This window comes from Schistocerca gregaria, chromosome 2 (genome assembly GCF_023897955.1).
Source record: "Schistocerca gregaria isolate iqSchGreg1 chromosome 2, iqSchGreg1.2, whole genome shotgun sequence".
NCBI lineage: Eukaryota > Metazoa > Arthropoda > Insecta > Orthoptera > Acrididae > Schistocerca > Schistocerca gregaria.
The window spans coordinates 135,531,861-135,550,182 of record NC_064921.1 but is presented as its reverse complement, the minus strand read 5'-3'; the positions used below and the strand labels follow the sequence as shown (position 1 = coordinate 135,550,182).

At 41.6% G+C, this 18,322-nt stretch overlaps 1 protein-coding gene across 3 annotated transcripts in view; it reads left to right on the top strand.

The window, feature by feature from the left end:
* LOC126336516 (synaptotagmin-15-like) overlaps positions 1-18,322 on the top strand; it is a 229,670-nt gene that overhangs the window by 132,979 nt on the left and 78,369 nt on the right. The window contains exon 1 of one of the 3 annotated variants that reach the window (XM_050000299.1): positions 8,642-8,705. The exons of the other annotated variants lie outside the window; for them this stretch is intronic. The gene's annotated coding sequence lies outside the window, so the exon portion shown is untranslated. Of the gene's footprint in view, positions 1-8,641; positions 8,706-18,322 lie in introns of those variants that run through there. 3 annotated transcript variants of the gene reach the window in all.

The following is an 18,322-nucleotide window of genomic DNA, read 5'->3' as shown; positions in this document are numbered from 1 at the left end:
ACTGAAAGAACCAGAGGTTGTACAGAGTTTCAGGGAGAGCATAAGGGAACAATTGACAGGAATGGGGGAAAGATATACAGCAGAAAAAGAATGGGTAGCTTTAAGAGATGAAGTAGTGAAGGCAGCAGAGGACCTAGTAGGTAAAAAAACGAGGGCTAGTATAAATCCTTGGGTAACAGAAGAAATATTGAATTTAATTGATGAAAGGAGAAAATGTAAAAATGCAGTAAATGAAGCAGGCAAAAAGGAATACAAATGTCTGAAAAACAAGATTGACATGAAGTGCAAAATGGCTAAGCAGGGATGGCTAGAGGACAAATGTAAGGATGTAGAGGCTTATCTCACTAGGGGTAAGATAGATACTGCCTACAGGAAAATTAAAGAGACCTTCGGAGAACAGAGAACCACTTGTATGAATATCAAGAGCTCAGATGGAAACCCAGTTCTAAGCAAAGAAGGGAAAGCAGAAAGGTGGAGGGAGTATATAGAGGGCCTATACAAGGGCAATGTACTTGAGGACAATATTATGGGAATGGAAGAGGATGTAGATGAAGATGAAATGGGAGATACGATACTTCGAGAAGAGTTTGACAGAGCACTGAAAGACCTGAGTCGAAACAAGGCCCCAGGAGTAGACAACATTCCATTAGAACTACTGACAGCCTTGGGAGAGCCAGTCCTGACAAAACTCTACCATCTGGTGAGCAAGATGTATGAGACAGGCGAAATACCCTCAGACTTCAAGAAGAATGTAATAATTCCGATCCCAAAGAAAGCAGGTTCTGACAGATGTGAAAATTACCGAACTATCAGTTTAATAAGTCACAGCTGAAAAATACTGACGCGAATTCTTTACAGAAGAATGGAAAAACTAGTAGAAGCCGACCTCGGGGAAGATCAGTTTGGATTCTGTAGAAATGTTGGAACACGTGAGGCAATACTGACCTAACGCCTCATCTTAGAAGAAGGATTAAGGAAAGGCAAAACCTACGTTTCTAGCATTTGTAGACTTAGAGAAAGCATTTGACAATGTGACTTCGGAAATTTTCCCGGCGTATTTGTTCTTCTAATAATTTCCGGGTATGCAACCGGATCCCGTCGACATTCTGCCACGATATTTCGGCCCAGAGACGTCCGGCCATAATCAGGTGAGTACACAACTACTGAAGAGCCGAGGTGCAGTCGCGGTATTTATACCGCGGTATTTATACCGATTCTCGCGCACGTGTTGACATGCGCGGCATAGCCGAATTGTACGTGCTGCCCTCGGTGGTGAAAGTAAAAGATCATCTAGTCATTGAGTATCGAATGACGCTGTCTATTCCGCTGTGAATGTATAATTTTAATAACAGGATTCCAATTTTTATCCAGTTGAAAGCCGTTGTCACGATTTATAAGATTATCGGCAAGACGTATTTCCACTGATTCCTTGATTACGAAATCCCAAAATCCGGAAACCGGAGCTAAAATTTTTGTTCCATTGTATTCCATTGAATGTCCCAATGAAATACAGTGCTCTGACGGTTGCCGCAGACGGGTGTATCTTTCATGTTCTGTACGTCGTTCATGGACAGTTCTTGTCGTCTGGCCAATATATGCAGAGCCACATTCACAGGGAATTTTGTAGACGCCTGCTTTCTTCAGTTGTTACGTCGTCTTTAACGGATCCAACCAGGGCCCGGTTCTTTGCTGGTGGACGGAAAATAACCTTGATTTTATTCTTCTTCAGTAATCGGCCTATTTTTGACGACACATTCCCGGCGTATGGAAGAAACGCAGTTGATTTAAAGTCGTCATCAGCGTCCTCAGTGCGCTGCTTCTTGTTATGACAGTTGCACATGGCCTTTCTTATTTGGCGTGAAGTGTAGCCATTCTCTTTAAAAACCTTCTCCAAGTGTTCTAATTCTGCGAGGAGGTTTTCATCGTCCGATATTACATGCGCTCGATGTATTAAGGTACTGAGAACACCGGCTGTTTGTGCTGGGTGGTGGCAGCTTGACGCCTGGAGATACAGATCTGTGTGAGTCGGTTTCCTGTACACAGAATGTCCTAATGACCCATCATTTTTACGACATACTAGCACGTCTAGAAATGGTAAAGTGCCATCTTTTTCAATCTCCATCGTGAATCTGATGTTCTCATGTAAAGAGTTTAAATGATGAAGTAATTTCTCCAGTTCCTGTCTGCCATGAGGCCATACAACAAAAGTATCATCTACGTACCGCCAGAAGACCGTAGGCTTTAAGACAGCAGACTCAAGTGCTTTCTCCTCAAAGTCCTCCATAAAGAGATTAGCTACCACAGGGGACAAAGGGCTCCCCATGGCGACGCTGTCTGTTCAAAGAATTCGTCATTGAATAAAAAGTACGTTGAGGAGAGTATATGTTCAAACAAGGCCGTCATTTCTGCACTGAATAAGTTACCAATAAGATGTAACGATTCCATTAAAGGCACTTTGGTAAATAGTGGTCTCACGACTCTTCCCTGCAGGGCTAACAATATTACCAGTGTTTCGTGATATTATGTAAGCCGAGGTGACTCGCTGGCTTATGTTGGCAGCGCTCGGAGATAAATCAGTATCTTTCAACTACTGCCGATTTTCTTCATTAGTGGCAGCACCAGTATTTTGGATCTTCCTTTTGGGAACAAACAGTACTGACTGTTATAAATCAGTACATTACATTACAACACAGTACATTATGTTACATATGTTACACTTTTGAATGGAATACTCTCTTTCAAATTCTAAAAGTGGCAGGGGTAAAATACAGAGAGCGAAAGGCTATTTACAATTTGTACAGAAATAAGATGACAATTATAAGAGTCGAGGGACATGAAAGGGAAGCAGTGGTTGGTAAGGGAGTGAGACAGGGTTGTAGCCTATCCCCGATGTTATTCAATCTGTATATTGAGCAAGCAGTGAAGGAAACAAAAGAAAAATTCGTAGTAGGTATTAAAATCCATGGAGAAGAAATAAAAACTTTGAGGTTTGCCTATGACATTGTAATTCTGTCAGAGACAGCAAAGGACTTGGAAGAGCAGTTGAACGGAATGGACAGTGTCTTGAAAGGAGGAAATAAGATGAACATCAACAAAAGCAAAACGAGGATAATGGAATGTAGTCGAATTAAGTGGAGTGATGCTGAAGGAATTAGATTAGGAAATGAGGCACTTAAAGTAGTAAAGGAGTTTTGCTATTTGGGGAGCAAATTAACTGATGATAGTCGAAGTAGAGAGGATATCAAATGTAGAGATGAATACACTAAACAGATTCAGAAGGATGTAGGTTGCAGTAGGTGCTGGGAGATGAAGAAACTTGCACAGGATAGAGTAGCATGGAGAGCTGCATCAAACCAGTCTCAGGACTGTAGACCACAACAACAACAACAATTTAAAGAACCTCAAAATATGAACAGGCTGAAATGAACAAACAGTACATGAGACTATGTTAATCAATTCAGCTGTAAAAAGCTAAGGAGCATATTATTAGCAAAATGAGAAATATGCAAAAGTGAAATGCCAAAATGAGCACTTCTCAATTGGGAGTAAATCAAAACAATCAGAATGGCTGAAAGAGAGCACAATAATATGAGTCATAAACGAAGAAGAGCTAAGCAACTAACCAAATAAGAGAATAGGCAAAAATGAGATGCCAACAAAATGAGAGCTGGCCGAGTCGAATTAGCTGGGTTTCCCCCATGTTTTAGAAGAACCAGTGCCTTTTGCACTCTGTCTTCTCCTCTTTATCTTTTGTGTTTCGGAGCTTTGACTTATTTGGTAATTATTTTGGGGTCTCCTTTCCTAATGAGTGATGTAGGTAAGATATTTTTGTGAGGGGCTTAGATGGTGGTGTTTGTAAGGAGGTTGAACTTTGTTAGATCTAGATCCTAAAGATTCGGTCGATGGTTGTTTTTGGGGTTTTAATTTGGGGGTGGATTTCCCTGCCAAGGGTGTTGATGAGTTGGTATCGTGATGTGCGTGCAGCCTCATAAAAGTTGATTGATTTTTGTTGGATGATATGATAGATGGTGGGTTGTCCTAACATGTTTCGGATTTCTTCATTGCTGGTATAGCGGTTTGCTTCAGCTATGATGCGAAATGCTTTGTTTTGTAACGTTTCGATTTTTGTTAAATTTGTGTCAGCGGCCATACTCCATGCCTCCGATCCGTATAGTACAACCGGTAGGATAATTGTCTTCCATGTCTTGATTTTCGTTGCTGTCGTGAGACCCCTTCCTTTTAACAGGGGGTACAGCTGGAAGAGGCGTGCAGCGCCCTTGTTGCACGCCTCATTTAAATGCTGTTTGAATGTCAGGTGTTTATCCAATTTTAGGCCTAGGTACTGGACTGTCTCTCTCCACGGTAGATTTTGGTTATTTACTGTTAAGTTCCTAAGTGGCTGTTTGCGTTTGGTTGTGAATATTATTGCCTGGCACTTGTCAGGGTTTATCTTCGTTTTCCAGACGTTGCACCATTTGATCATATCTTCTAAGTGTCGTTGCAGGCTGGCCACTATGTAATTTAAATTTCTGCCGCTGTGATATAGCGCTGTGTCATCTGCATACAGCGCTATATTTCCTCTTGGTGCTTTAGGTACATCGTTAGTATATAAGAGGTATAGGAGGGGACCAAGCACAGAACCCTGTGGTACCCGTGCTTCTATTGTTTTCGGTGCACTTTCAGCGCCTTCTATTGCTGAGTAAAACTTCCTGTTTGTGAGGAAGGATCTAATAATTTTTACTATGTGGGTTGGGATGTTTACTTGGAACATTTTGTACAGCAAGCCGCCATGCCAAACTCGATCAAACGCCTTTTCAATATCTAGAAATATTGCAGCTGTGCTATGTCCTTGGGATTTCTCTGTACAGATATGCTCTATCAGGCGAATGGCCTGATGTATGGTGCTATGTCCAGCACGAAAACCGAATTGCTCGGGGCAGAGGATGTTGTTTGTTTGGAGGTAGTGCAACAATGTGATCTGTATTAAGATTTCTAGGATTTTAGAGAGGTGGTTTAACAGGGAGATTGGCCGGTAGTTTTGTGGGAATAGATGGTTTTTATTGGGTTTAGGGATTGAGATGATTTTTGCAACCTTCCAGGCTGAAGGGAAATAGTTTATTTTTAGGCAGTTGTTTAGTATGGCTGTGAGATGTGCTGGCTGAACTCCGTCGGCACTTATATACGGTTGCGCTCGTGGCGGCATCTCGCGCCCAGTACGCAACACGCGCGCCTGCGACCGCAATGCACTCTTGGCGCTCGCGGCGGCGTCTAGCGGCCCGTACGCAAGTTGTGCGATTGCTGTCGCAGGTCGACCCTTAATCTGTGATGTTACACCTGTCAGTACCAATCCTTGTCCTGGTGGTGGAGTCAATGCTTCACTGTGTGAATCATCTCTTCATCGTCCACAAACTGTCTTCCATGAATGGCATCCTGTAATGGCGAATGACATCAGGTCGCTGCACATGTCACGTGTGACAGCCGTGGATGTTCTCCCCGACCGCTGTAAATCGTGGAGCTCCGCCCAACCGCCTTCTGACGATCTCACCCTCCGTGCCCTGTGACTAACTATACTTCTGTCGACAGCATATGCTCTATAGACTGTGCACAAGCGTTTGTGAATATTCCCCACATTTTCTTTCTCTGCTGTGATAAACTGAATGACAGCACATTACTTGTAACGTACACCACCCACAGACGCCATTTTGAAACTGCCCTGAAGCTACAGTATTAGTCGGAAGTGACGGAAAAAGCGCGTTCACTCAGGAGACTTCAAGTAATACAAACGTAACGCTTCGCATTTGTAGCATTGGTTACGACTGAGAAGAAATGCGGTGGATTACTTTCTGGGCAACCCTCGTAGTCATTTTCTTACGAAATATACACTAAAAATACATCAGTGTCGAAGCAGACTGGGGACCTCCTTTACTTGCTCCGCCTACGGCCTCCGACAGGCTTAATCTCCTTCATGATGAGAGTTACGGTATTGGGTTCATGAAGATATTCATGTACATAATGACCACCAAATCTTTGAATATGGTTAAGACTCAATGGTCGATATTATTGTGACTCTATACTGCTTCCCCATTTGCGTCTTTTCAAGGGTGCATCCAGCCCTAACTTCTTTTTTATCGGTGACGAAGGGCAACCGGATAGCGCGTGTGGAGGAGCTCTTGGAACGAGAGGATATTCGGCTTATGGGCTGGCCTGCCCGTTCCCTTGACTAAAACCCCGTCGAGCAGATGTGAGGTGCGCTGGGAAGACGTAATGCAGCGTATCAGCATGCACTATGGGGCAACTGACCAGTTGTCAACCACACTGGTGGAAGAATGGAACTCCTTACCACAAAAACTCCTTATCAATGTTCTTATCAGAATGAGAATACGTTGCATAGCAGATGTTGCCGTCCGTGGTGATCACACACCATGTCTTTAAATAAGAAGGTCATTTTTGTTCGTCTAATTGCATATTTCTTCCTGTTACCTTGTGTACTACACTGTAGCAATTCTTTCTATACTACTGCCCATTAAAATTGCTACACCAAGCAGAAATGCAGATTATAAACGGGTGTTCATTGGACAAATATATTATACTAGAACTGACATGTGATTACATTTTCCTCGCAATTTGGGTGCATAGATCTAGAGAAATCAGTACCCAGAACAACCACCTCTGACCGTAATAACGGCCTTGATACGCCTGGGCATTGAGTCAAACAGAGCTTGGATGGCGTGTACAGGTGCAGCTGCCCATGCAGCTTGAACACGATACCGCAGTTCATCAAGAGTAGTGACTGGCGTATTGTGACGAGCCAGTTGCTCGGCCACCATTGACCAGATGTTTTCAATTGGTGGTAGATCTGGAGAATGTGCTGGCCAGGGCAGAAGTCGAACATTTTCTGTACCCAGAAAGGCCCGTACAGGACCTGCAAAATGCGGTCGTGCATTATCCTGCTGAAATGTAGGGTTTCGCAGGGATCGAATGAAGGGTAGAGTCACGGGTCGTAACACATCTGAAATGTAACGTCCACTGTTCAAAAAGCCGTCAATGCGAACAAGAAGCGACCGAGATATGTAACCAATGGCACCACATACCATCACACCGGGTGATACGCCAGTATGGCGATGACGAATACACGCTTCCAATGTGCGTTCACCGCGATGTCGCCAAACACGGATGCGACCATCATGATGCTGTAAACAGAACCTGGATTCATCCGAAAAAATGACTTTTTGCCATTCGTGTACCCAGGTTCGTCGTTGAGTACACCATCGCAGGCGTTCCTGTCTGTGATGCAGCGTCAAGGGTAGTCGCAGCCATGGTCTCCGAGCTGATAGTCCATGCTGCTGCAAACGTCTTCGAACTGTTCGTGCAGATCGTTGTTGTCTTTCAAACGTTAGCATCTGTTGACTCAGGGATCGAGACGTGGCTGCCATGCGGATAAGATGCCTGTCATCTCGACTGCTAGTAATACGAGGCCGTTGTGATCCAGCACGGCGTTCCGTATTACCCTCCTGAACCCACCGATTCCATATTCTGCTAACAGTCATTGGATCTCGACCAACGCGAGCAACAATGTCGCGATACGATAAACCGCAATGGCGATAGGCTACAATCCGATCTTTATCAAAGTCGGAAACGTGATGGTACGCATTTCTCTTCCTTACACGAGGAATCACAACAACGTTTCACCAGGCAACGCCGGTCAACTGCTGTTTGAGTATGAGAAGTCGGTTGGAAACTTTCCTCATGTCAGCAAGTTGTAGGTGTCGCCACCGGCGCCAACCTTGTGTGAATGCTCTGAAAAGCTAATCATTTGCATATCACAGCGTCTTCTTCCTGTCGGTTAAATTTCGCTTCTGTAGCAAGCCTTCTTCGTGGTGCAGCAATTTTAATGGCCAGTAGTGTATGTATGGCCCAAGTTTCATCGAATTATATTACTTGGGAGCGACACTTACTGCGAAAGTTAATTTCATCCTTAAGTTTTGCAAAGAAGTGTACCTACGAAATATGCATACCATTTGCGAAGCAATATAATATTCCTTAAAAACATTTAATGAAAACCTGTTAATCACCCGGGATACATTAAGTTTGTGTACTTCCTGCCAAATTTATTTGAATATAGCAATTTTAGAAACCTGTCCCTTCCCTCCCCCGCCCGCAGTGTTTATTTTGGTCGCTGAAAACTTAAATTGTATTTTTGTACAATTTGTTATCCTGGTTATGGGTACAACTAAATGAAAATGGTTCATATGGCGTTAGCCTCTTTTACCCTGCAGTTTGGAACAGCCGCTGTTCGACTCAGAGCAGTTTGGTATTTGTAGTCAGAACAAAAGAAACAAGAAATAATAAAGTGAAGCAAAGGTGGAACAAAATTGCGTGGTGTGCTTACGTGAGCAGACGGACTGTCTTATTCTCTTTGTAGTTTACCGGTATATCTATATCAAAATGTCTTTTACGAAGAAAAATTCACCCTTTTGTACATTAATACTTCTCTTTCTACAAACTGTAACTTACAGTTCCTTCGCATTCAACAGTATCGGCACGAATTTGCTATGAACGTGTCATCGTAACAATATTATTCACTTCCACGTGATCATCACAGAAAGTAACCCCTTGTGACGCGTAATGCAATAAAATCTTTGTCAAACAGCATACGTCAGCATGTGTGTTCTACGAGAGTGACGGCTGCTGTGGGAAGTGTCCAGGTAACGAGAAAAGAGACACGGCATGCAGGAAATGGCAAGTACGGTAATGAAACCAGAGTGTATCGAATTTATTGGTGCCTTACTGCAACAATTCATGAAATTTAGCAACAATTCATGAAATTTAAGGTCTATGTTTATTCTACATTGTTATTAATACTTTGTATACTGGAGTTGGTGTTCCATTTTCTCTTCCACAACGCTAATTGCAAGAACAATGGAAAGACGATAATAGTACGATTCGTTGTAATAACTGTTTGGAATATATAATTATAATAAGACTTTTAAAACGTCTTAGATACGATGCTACTAATACAGATAAATATTAAGAAACAACATTCATTTCCGTCTCATCACACAGTCATCTGAGGGATTAAGTACGCGACACTAAGAATATGGAGCGCTTTGATATATTTCAGTTATTGATTTCATCTGTAATGTAGACAGATGAACCCGTAATAATGATACGACATAGAGGGCACGCGTTGCCATTTTAATTCAAGGAGCATTGACGTATGAAGCTTTGGAACAAGGGACTGTTTTGCCTCTGAACGTTGTAATTAGTCTAAGCGATATGGACAGGGTTTTAATACATTGCTAGATTCCTCACCTGATACTGGTTCTTAAAACTATGTAAGCAGGCTCTGGCCGAATAGTTGGCATCTATCTTCAAGGATCCGCCAGTTTTTCAGTTCAGTTCAACATAAACATTCCACCCACACACCTTTCGCTTTCGTTGACAAACATAATGCACCAAGGATGTTCTCGGAGCTTATTACCCTGAACGCTGAGACACTTTGTGGTAACTGAAACACACTGGCGGAGCGTAAGAGCATATTCCGAAATAAGACCTACATGTGTGCATAGAAAATTGGAAATTAATGTAATTTTTAGGATGACAACACGGGAACAATTTCTGCAGCTACAATGGCAACATAGCGCTCAGCAGTAACCTAAAAATTACATAAAATCCAAGTTAAAAATTTAAATGTATCTGAGTTCCACCTCCGCAGAAACTATCACAATTGGTACAAAGCTGGGGCGATCAAAACAATTCCGTTTAAAAGAGGCCTTCATGGTAACTTCCAACCTGCAACAACTCGTTCATCAAATCACCGTTCTCAGCCGGAACTTAGAATCGAATCATTTCAAGATTTATTTACGTTTTAATCAAAATATGAAATTATTCCTTGCCAGCAAACTAACAGAGCTCGCAGTGAATCTGGCACTACTCTCTAAGTGTTGTTTCTGTTCCGTGAAGGCTGGGAGATTACCAGTAGCACAATAATTTTGCACCCAATGACGTCTGAATCACAAATGTTGTCTGTGTTGGCATAGACACGCGAGAAACCTGCTGTCGTTGCAGAATAAGAGTTACGCAGTAGACCCATACTTTATCAAAGTACACACGCGGAACAGACTATGTTAGGCAACCTTAGGGCGAACCATTTAGCCCTGAAATCATCGAAAGTCATTTGAAGGTACTCAAGGGCTTTCACTTAGCTCACAAACTCATACACGTGTTCAGTACACAACACACCAACGTTTCACGTATAACAATCTTCAGTCTTCATCAACTTACCATATGCTCATTCTTATAAAGCCACTTTCTAATTGTTTAATTCTAACCTAACTTACGCTAAGGACAACACACACACACACACACACACACACACACACACACACACACACACACACACACACACACACACACATGTCCGAGAGAGGACTCGAACCACAGACGGGGGGAGCCGCGCGAACCGTTGCAAGGTGCCCTAGACCACGCGGCTACCCCGTGCGTCCCACTTTCTAAACTCATTAAGCTAAATCAAGAAGCTAGACCGGAGCACAGAAAAAGGCAATTTTTGGCACGCGAACATATTCGCGCTCTTTTCAGCATGAATTCTCACAATCTGCCCTAATGGTAACTCGCTCACACCTACTTATCCATCGTTGAAATCCTTCGTCCCCGTCTAGTCTCGTTGTCATTGCCATAGACTGTCTCTCATTACCATTAGCTCTCCCACTTCCACTTTCTCATTCTCTTTATTCCTGTCCCATTGGCACTGTCTCCTTCACTCTTTTCCTTTCACTGTCAGTTATGTTCCATTGCCACAGTGACCCCCCTTTCTCTAAAACTGCCAATGTCTCCTCGACTCTTTGCATACCACAACCGCTGTCTACTATCTTCCAGTATTTATTACTTTTCCGTCTCTTTCCCACTGTCTCGTTCTCTCTCAGCATAAGCAAGCGCGAATATGTTCGTATACCAAAATTTTTGGGAGAATTTTCGAAGGTGTTGAGGAAGGTAGCATGAGGCAGCTGATACCTTATTTCTCAGGCTTTTAAACAGGACCATATCCGCCTTTTTTATGTTCCGATGGGAGAATTTTTCCGCTATTTCTCTTTTTTCCCTGTTACAGCAGGGCATTTCTCTCACATGAAAATAACTTGATTGGGCAGTAAAATTTTGATAGCTTACTTATGTGAAATTGAAATAACGCAAAACTAATTTTACGTGTACAAAAAATGTTGCATGCACTTCAGTACTACAACATGGGGTTCCCAGAACCCTTGTGATGATAAAGGAGACACTCTACAGCATATTTCCCCGTGCTGCGTTGCTTATAAGCTGCGTTTTCGCCTCACGCTGTACTTAGTTTACGTGTACAAGTAAGGTAACTTTGAACTTCTGCATGTCGGAAACGGATAAAAAAAAATTAACGCTGCTCCAGATCGGAACCTTAGGAATATATCGTAAAAATTTTAACCATTTGCTGTACATAGCCGTCTTGGATTCCACGGCTCGGTTTTGGCACTCAGAAACCATGTTTTTGGAGTGATCCTCGATAACGGATAAAGAGTTTTAAAAACGGAAGATGGCACTTACAGATAAATGCCTAGAGAATATTACGTTAAAATTTGAGCAGTTTGCTGTGTTTTTTTATTATTTAGATTTTGTCTCACATCGGATTTTACGTGCGTATTTTACATGTACAAGTAGGGTAACTTTGAAAATCTGTACCTCGAAAACTGGTAAAGTTCCCGAGATAATTTTCAGGACCGTTCGAGATCGTGCCGTTTGCTGTGCATTGTGGTGTTGGAATACGCGGATCTGGTTTGGTACTGAGAAACCGTGTTTTTGTGGTGTTTCTCGATAACCGAAAAAGAATTTTGAAACGGAAGGATGGCACTTCTGGGTAAAGGCCTAGAGAATATACTGTTTAACTTTGAGCAATTTGCTGCTGTTTGTTATTTATATATCCGCGGCTGACGGCGAAAAAATGGTGAAAACCGCGAGTGAACTAAATGGTGCTTTAGTAAGTTCCTTAAGGCGCATAGCAGACTACATCTGATGCGAAAAGGACCAACGTATTTGCTCCATTTGCCTAAGCTGGAGGAAGTGTGTTAGATTCCAAAATTGACCCTGTACCGTAAGACGATCCTTCTGCTGGGAATATAATGGTTCCTAGCTAGCGCAAGGGATATCCACAACACTTGACCCTACCTTTCTATGACCAATAGAACCCAAGGCATGTGCTTTGGAAAAATCCTGTTTTTATGCGCGACACTGTGGTACATATTGGCAGCCAAAGTTGCTAAGGCTTTCTTGGGGCGCTGTGCTATTCCCGGAGATATCCAGTTCTACGTAATACGTCTCTACGCGGTAAATCGCTTTGGAGGGCGTGCAGAGGATATTTCAGTTTATATCTCCATCCGCATATGGAGGAGGAAAGAATGACTACTTAAATCGAATGCCTCTGTGTCCTCTGTATTTGGTCTAATCGAGTCTTTGCGACAGCTGCGGGAGCAATACTTACGAGCTTTTAGTAGATTCCTCACCTAATACTGGTTCTAAACGCTTTATAAGTTGGCTTTTGCGGGATGGCTGACGTCTGTCCTCAGGCGTCCGGCAAATCAGGGTGTTTGGCATCTTCGTAACGCTGTTCTGGAGGTCAAACAAACCTGTGACCATTTTTGTTGCCAATCTTTGTATATTGGTACGTTCAAACGTATCTTCTCATATCTGTTTGGGATAGGTCCCACACATCTGGGCAAATTTCTACGTTGGGTCGCATGAGTGTTTTGGTAGTATTCATTTTTTGTCGACTGATTTTCCCAGGGTTCTACCAAAGCACCGAAGTCTGCCATCACCTTTACCAGCGACTGAGCCTAGATGATCACTCCATTTCATAATCCTACAAATTTGTATGAGCTGACTGGTACCAATTATGGCTCACTGATATTGTGTTCAAAAAGTACTATGTTTTCGAGTCTTGTGAAGCAAGTTCCCAGTGTTTGCTCCACTTTTAAATCTTACCAAGTATCTGACTGAATATTCGTGCAGCATTTGCCAGAAAGCACTTCATCATAGACAACTCTATTATGTATAATCAAAGTGTTGTCTGGCAGGTCATTAATGCACGACATGAACAGCAAAGAGTCCCAAAACACTTCCTTGGGGCACACCTGAAGCTACTCCTACATATGTCAATGATTCTCTGCCCAAGATGACATGCTGCGTTCTTTCTACTAAGCAATCCTCAGTCCCGTGACAAATATTATTTGATAACGCATACGATCGTATTTTCGTTAATGTATTCTAAGAGTCCACATAAATGGATATCGGTGATATTTGTCAATAGTTTTATACCTTTCTTGTAGACGCGTGTGACCTATATTTTCTTTTCATTGTCGGGTATGTTTTTTCTCGTATTACTGTTAAAAGAGGAGCTACTGGAGTTCAAATATTTGTGGTGAAATTTTCATCGTCAAAATTTGCTCATCAAGAACAGGGCTTCTCATCACCACACTATGCGCCATTGTCTTCAGTCCAGAACGAGTTAGCAATAGTTCGCGATTCTATCGTAAATGTGCGTAACAAAAAAGACAAGATTATGCCATTAATAGGCCTATGTAAGATTTATCAATCACAACTGTGGGACACGTTCCATGCACAGTGCATCAGTGTCAAACATATATCAGAATGAGTCAGCAATGTTACTTGAGTAGGGCATTGTTGTACGAGTCGACTGTTGACAGTGATACTACGACGAAAAAAAATACAACGAAAATGCTAAACCGAATAAGCGTTGTCATATTTATATCTGCATCTGGCTCAGTGGCTAAGCAAGGGAGCAAAACATAAGCACTTTGTAGCAAGTGTAGAAAGTGAACAGCATCAATAGTTATATTTTTCGAAGTTATAGCACAACTGACCATATCTAAACCGACCGTAGAAAGCACTTGAACAATGATGTATTTGGTACATTTGATGTAGAACTGTAGCTCTAAAATACAGAGGTCCATTGTTGGAGCATCTACGTAGACCTCAAGATGTCAGCATCAAGCATGGTTGCGGTACTACAAGACTGTACAAATTCCTTAAGCCTCCAGGCATGAGACATTCAATAAATCCTGCTGCAATTAGTATACATCTGGAGTAGGTTACATTAGATTGCAGTTTTTGGAGACAAGCCATACAGCCGAAGTACCTAGGGCATCGCGAGATAGGCCCCTGTTGAACCAACGGGGGTGCAAAAACTGACAGGAAATAGGAGGACACTTCCCCTCGGCCGGCGGCTGTGAATTCGCGCTATTGTGAAAGTGACATTTCTACAGTGTTAATTGTAGTCCAACTATCATCACGAAGAAATGGCTACCAACGAACAGAAGCCCACCGATGTGTGGTTTGCGTGACAACTGCGCTCGGTTCCAACAGCTGCCGCCTACAAAGATTCAAAAATAGAGCTCTAACTGCTAATTCCTACAGTGTTTTAGGATCTGGAAAGTCGGTGACCGGATGATGACTATTTCACCGCAATTTTGCGATTTGTGACAACGATAAGTATATTTGTTATCCAGATGTGAGTGAAACTCTGACACACGCTGAATCATCGAAACCGAAGTTTCTTTGTTAATCACTGTGCTAAGCGCTTAACCTATGTAGTACTTGTACCAAACCTCACTGGTCAGTCTTTCCGCTGTGCCTGCCAGTCGCATCCTTATGAACATGTAGTTCTTATGCGCATGTATGAACGTAGGAAAAATTGCTTAAACTTTATGATCGTGTGCGCGAGTCCAAACGTTGTGGAGGAGAAGGGGGCCTTTTTTTTGGGGAGGGGGGGGGGGGGGGGGCAGCTTTCGGCAGTTCTCAGTTCTGTCAGGGGCTCAAGATCACCTCGTTACTGTACTGTAGCCAATGATACCATTCTCATCATGGAATGAATATACAAAATTGGATTACGCTACTGCCCAACCTTAGTTGGGATCGGTGCTACATGATCACTTTTGTTCGCTACTCTTTCGGATGGTACGGGTAAGAACAATTGTGGAAATGGACCAGCGAGAAACTAGCAATGTTAAACATAACCGCGTCACATACCTTCGAGATTACTGACATACTGTTGAACAATTCGTTACTGTTTCTTGATGCAAAGAAGAACAATGACAATTAGATGATAGGTCATCTCACCCACTATGATTCGTATTTCCAGGGTTTCTGTATTTTTGACCGCTTTAACATTTACCAGCTTTCATTTATCAGAACCAGATGGCCATAAAACATCATAAAATTTCTGATCATTACATTTATTGATTGGCAAGTGTTCTTGTACAGTTTTTCTTTATGTCTGTTCATGTATTCACTGTTGCGTCTTATTGGCCCCAATATTTTTCTTAGGATTTTCCTCCCTTTCTTTCCTGTGTTTTCTGTTTCTCCTGCCTTAGTTAAATCCAGGAATTCAGCTGCGGGTAAACATTCTGGTTTTATAATTCTAATAAGTGTTATAATGTTGTCACTTTGCTTCAGAAGAACTAGGGATCTTATTGTGCACAGTTCTGAAACTTCCTGGCGGCTTAAATCTGTGCTGGGCCATGATACCAGGGGGCCATGATACTGTGATGGGCCATGATGGGACCTTCGCCTTCAGCAGAAAAGTGTCCTACCAACTGAGCTATCCAAGCACGATTTACAAATTGTCCACACAGATTTATTTCTGCCAATACCTAATCTGCCAGCAAGTTTCAAAACTGTGTACAGTAAGATCCCTAGCTCTTCTGAACCAATCAAAGTAAGACATGTAAAAAGTGCACTGGGTGCTTGGCAGCTATGCTTTACAAAACAAAATTTAGATTTGGTTAGAGAGTGCACTAACAAAGAAATTGAAGCTCAGAGAGCTAAATACAAGAAAAGCAAGGATGATAAAAATTACAGTGATGGAGCACCTAAAGAGAATAGGTCTTCATACTGATTATATTGAAATACAGTCTCTTATAGGAATCAACTGCTATGCTGGTGCAATGAAAATGGGAGGTGTCTACAAAAGACCTCTTTGACCCAAGCAGTGGAATAGGAATATTTCAGGCAGCCTTGCCTGAAACATGCTTCACATTTGTAGTTCATTGTCTCAGATTTGATGATAAAGACACTTGAGTGCAGAGAAGACTAAGAGGCATAGACCCGTACCATCCGAAAGAGTAGTGAAGAAAAGTGATCATGTAGCACTGATCCCAACTAAGGCTAGGCAGTAGTGTAATCAAATTTTGTATACTCATTCCATGATGAGAATGGTATCATTGGCTATTGACATATTGGGAAATATTTGCATGCTCCATAAACAAAATGAAAGAATTACATGAACCTTCTGAACACACTATAGTAGACGAAAAATTAGTTGCGTTTAGAGTCTGGTCTCTATTTAAAATATGTATTCTTTCCAAGCCAACCAAGTAAGGGATTAAGATAGTGATACGCTGCAATGCAAAAACATTTTATGTGCTTAATGTAGAAGTGTATGCAGGTAAGGGAAATACACTATGTAGCCTAATATACGTGTGGTTCGATAGTATTGTGAAAATCTCATTTCTTCTTTTCATGGAACCAACCGAAACATAACTTTTGACAGTTGGGTTACATCCATAGAAACAGCTCAGAGCCTTTGAGACAAGAATATTATCGTAGTTGGTAAAGTAAAAAAGAGAGAGAGATTCCTCATCATAAGGAGAGAGGTTTCATTGGCCACCTTACCTAGCTACCATACTGCTCACTGAAACAAAAGAAATAGTGTGTTCTTGTGCTGCCAGCTGTGCATGAACAAGGGGAAGAACCAAACACAGTAGAACTCCTGGAAATTATTCAGTTTTATAAATATTCCAAAGGTGGTGTTGACATGCTAGATCAGTTAAGTTATTCATATTCTTGTGCTAGGAAAACTTGTTGTTGGTCTCTCTGCCTATTAAACGTTGCTGGATTCTAGTCTATGATACTGTTGAGGGGGTGCTCTGCAGCTGATAAGGAAATATTTCAGAACAGAATATCTTGCCTAAAGAGATTGGCTGTAGATATGTCACCAAACATGTCAGACATTTGAAAATCCAAATTTAAGAAGATAAATCTGTCAAACCATCGGCCATATTATGGACCTGCCAAAGAAAGAAGCCTAAGGGGTTCCAGAATCCACAACAGGGCAGAGGAGACAGGAAATCCAGAGTTAAATGTGCTATTAGTAAAAAGTTTTTTTGTTTGGATCACCAATGAAAACTGTGTGCTTCATGTCTTCAGTAGTGTAATTTTTTCTCTCTGGGCATTTTCCTTCTTTTTTCTTAAGTGTGATTTAAGTGTTTGTCATATTATTTGAAATAAAAAATTTTAAACATTTTAAAAGCCCGTTTTTATTTGGTGTACGCCTGTCAATAAGTGTAGCATTCCAGGCTTAAACTTATTAACTCTTTTAATTTTTCCATAATACATGTTCATAAATTTATATTGGCCATTTATTTTGTTTTTGCATATGATATTTGAAGACCTGTTATTTCTGCAGTTCTTATCAAAATATTGACGTTTCTTGTTGTGATGGTTATGTCTCCAGACAGTACTGAAAGATCATCGGCAAAAGCCATATACTGAATTCTAAGATTCTTCTTGTTATTGCCCATTTGTTTCTGGTCATTTACTCCACACTTCATGACATATTCTTTGCATTCCTGGATCAAATTTCCAGGGACAGAATTAAAATAGGGATAGAAAATCTCATTATCTAACACCTTTTGGCCCCTCAAAAGCTTTAGATGTCTCCTCTAAAAATGTAACTTAAGATTATGTGGTTGTTACTGTTACTGTTATGTAACTTCTTGTTTTGTCATCCACACCAAACTTTTACAGTGTTTGAAACATATATGTTCTATTAGTGGAACTGTATGCTTTTTTGAAGTTCACAAACATGATGACATAGAGTATGCATTTTGCTACCTACTCTGTTTTAGATTATGAGCTTAAGACGCAGGATCTGCTCTGTATCTCATCTTCCTTTCAAAATCCATCTTGGAACTCCCTGATCCTATCATATACGTGCTTCTCTAACCTATTAAGAAGTGCTTTGGAAAGAACTGTGTATGTGACTGGTAACAGTATTATTTCTTTGTAGTTGTTGGCGTGAAATTGAAACACACTTTCAATCCTCTGGAATTCATTTAAGTATGTATTCTGCATTATTCCTTTTCATGCCCATAATAGATTTGTATCAGCCAGTTGCCACAATTGTGGAATAATTCCATGTTCACCATCTGCTTTGTTGTTTCTTGTGTATTGAATGATTCCATATCAGCTGGTGGCTTCGATT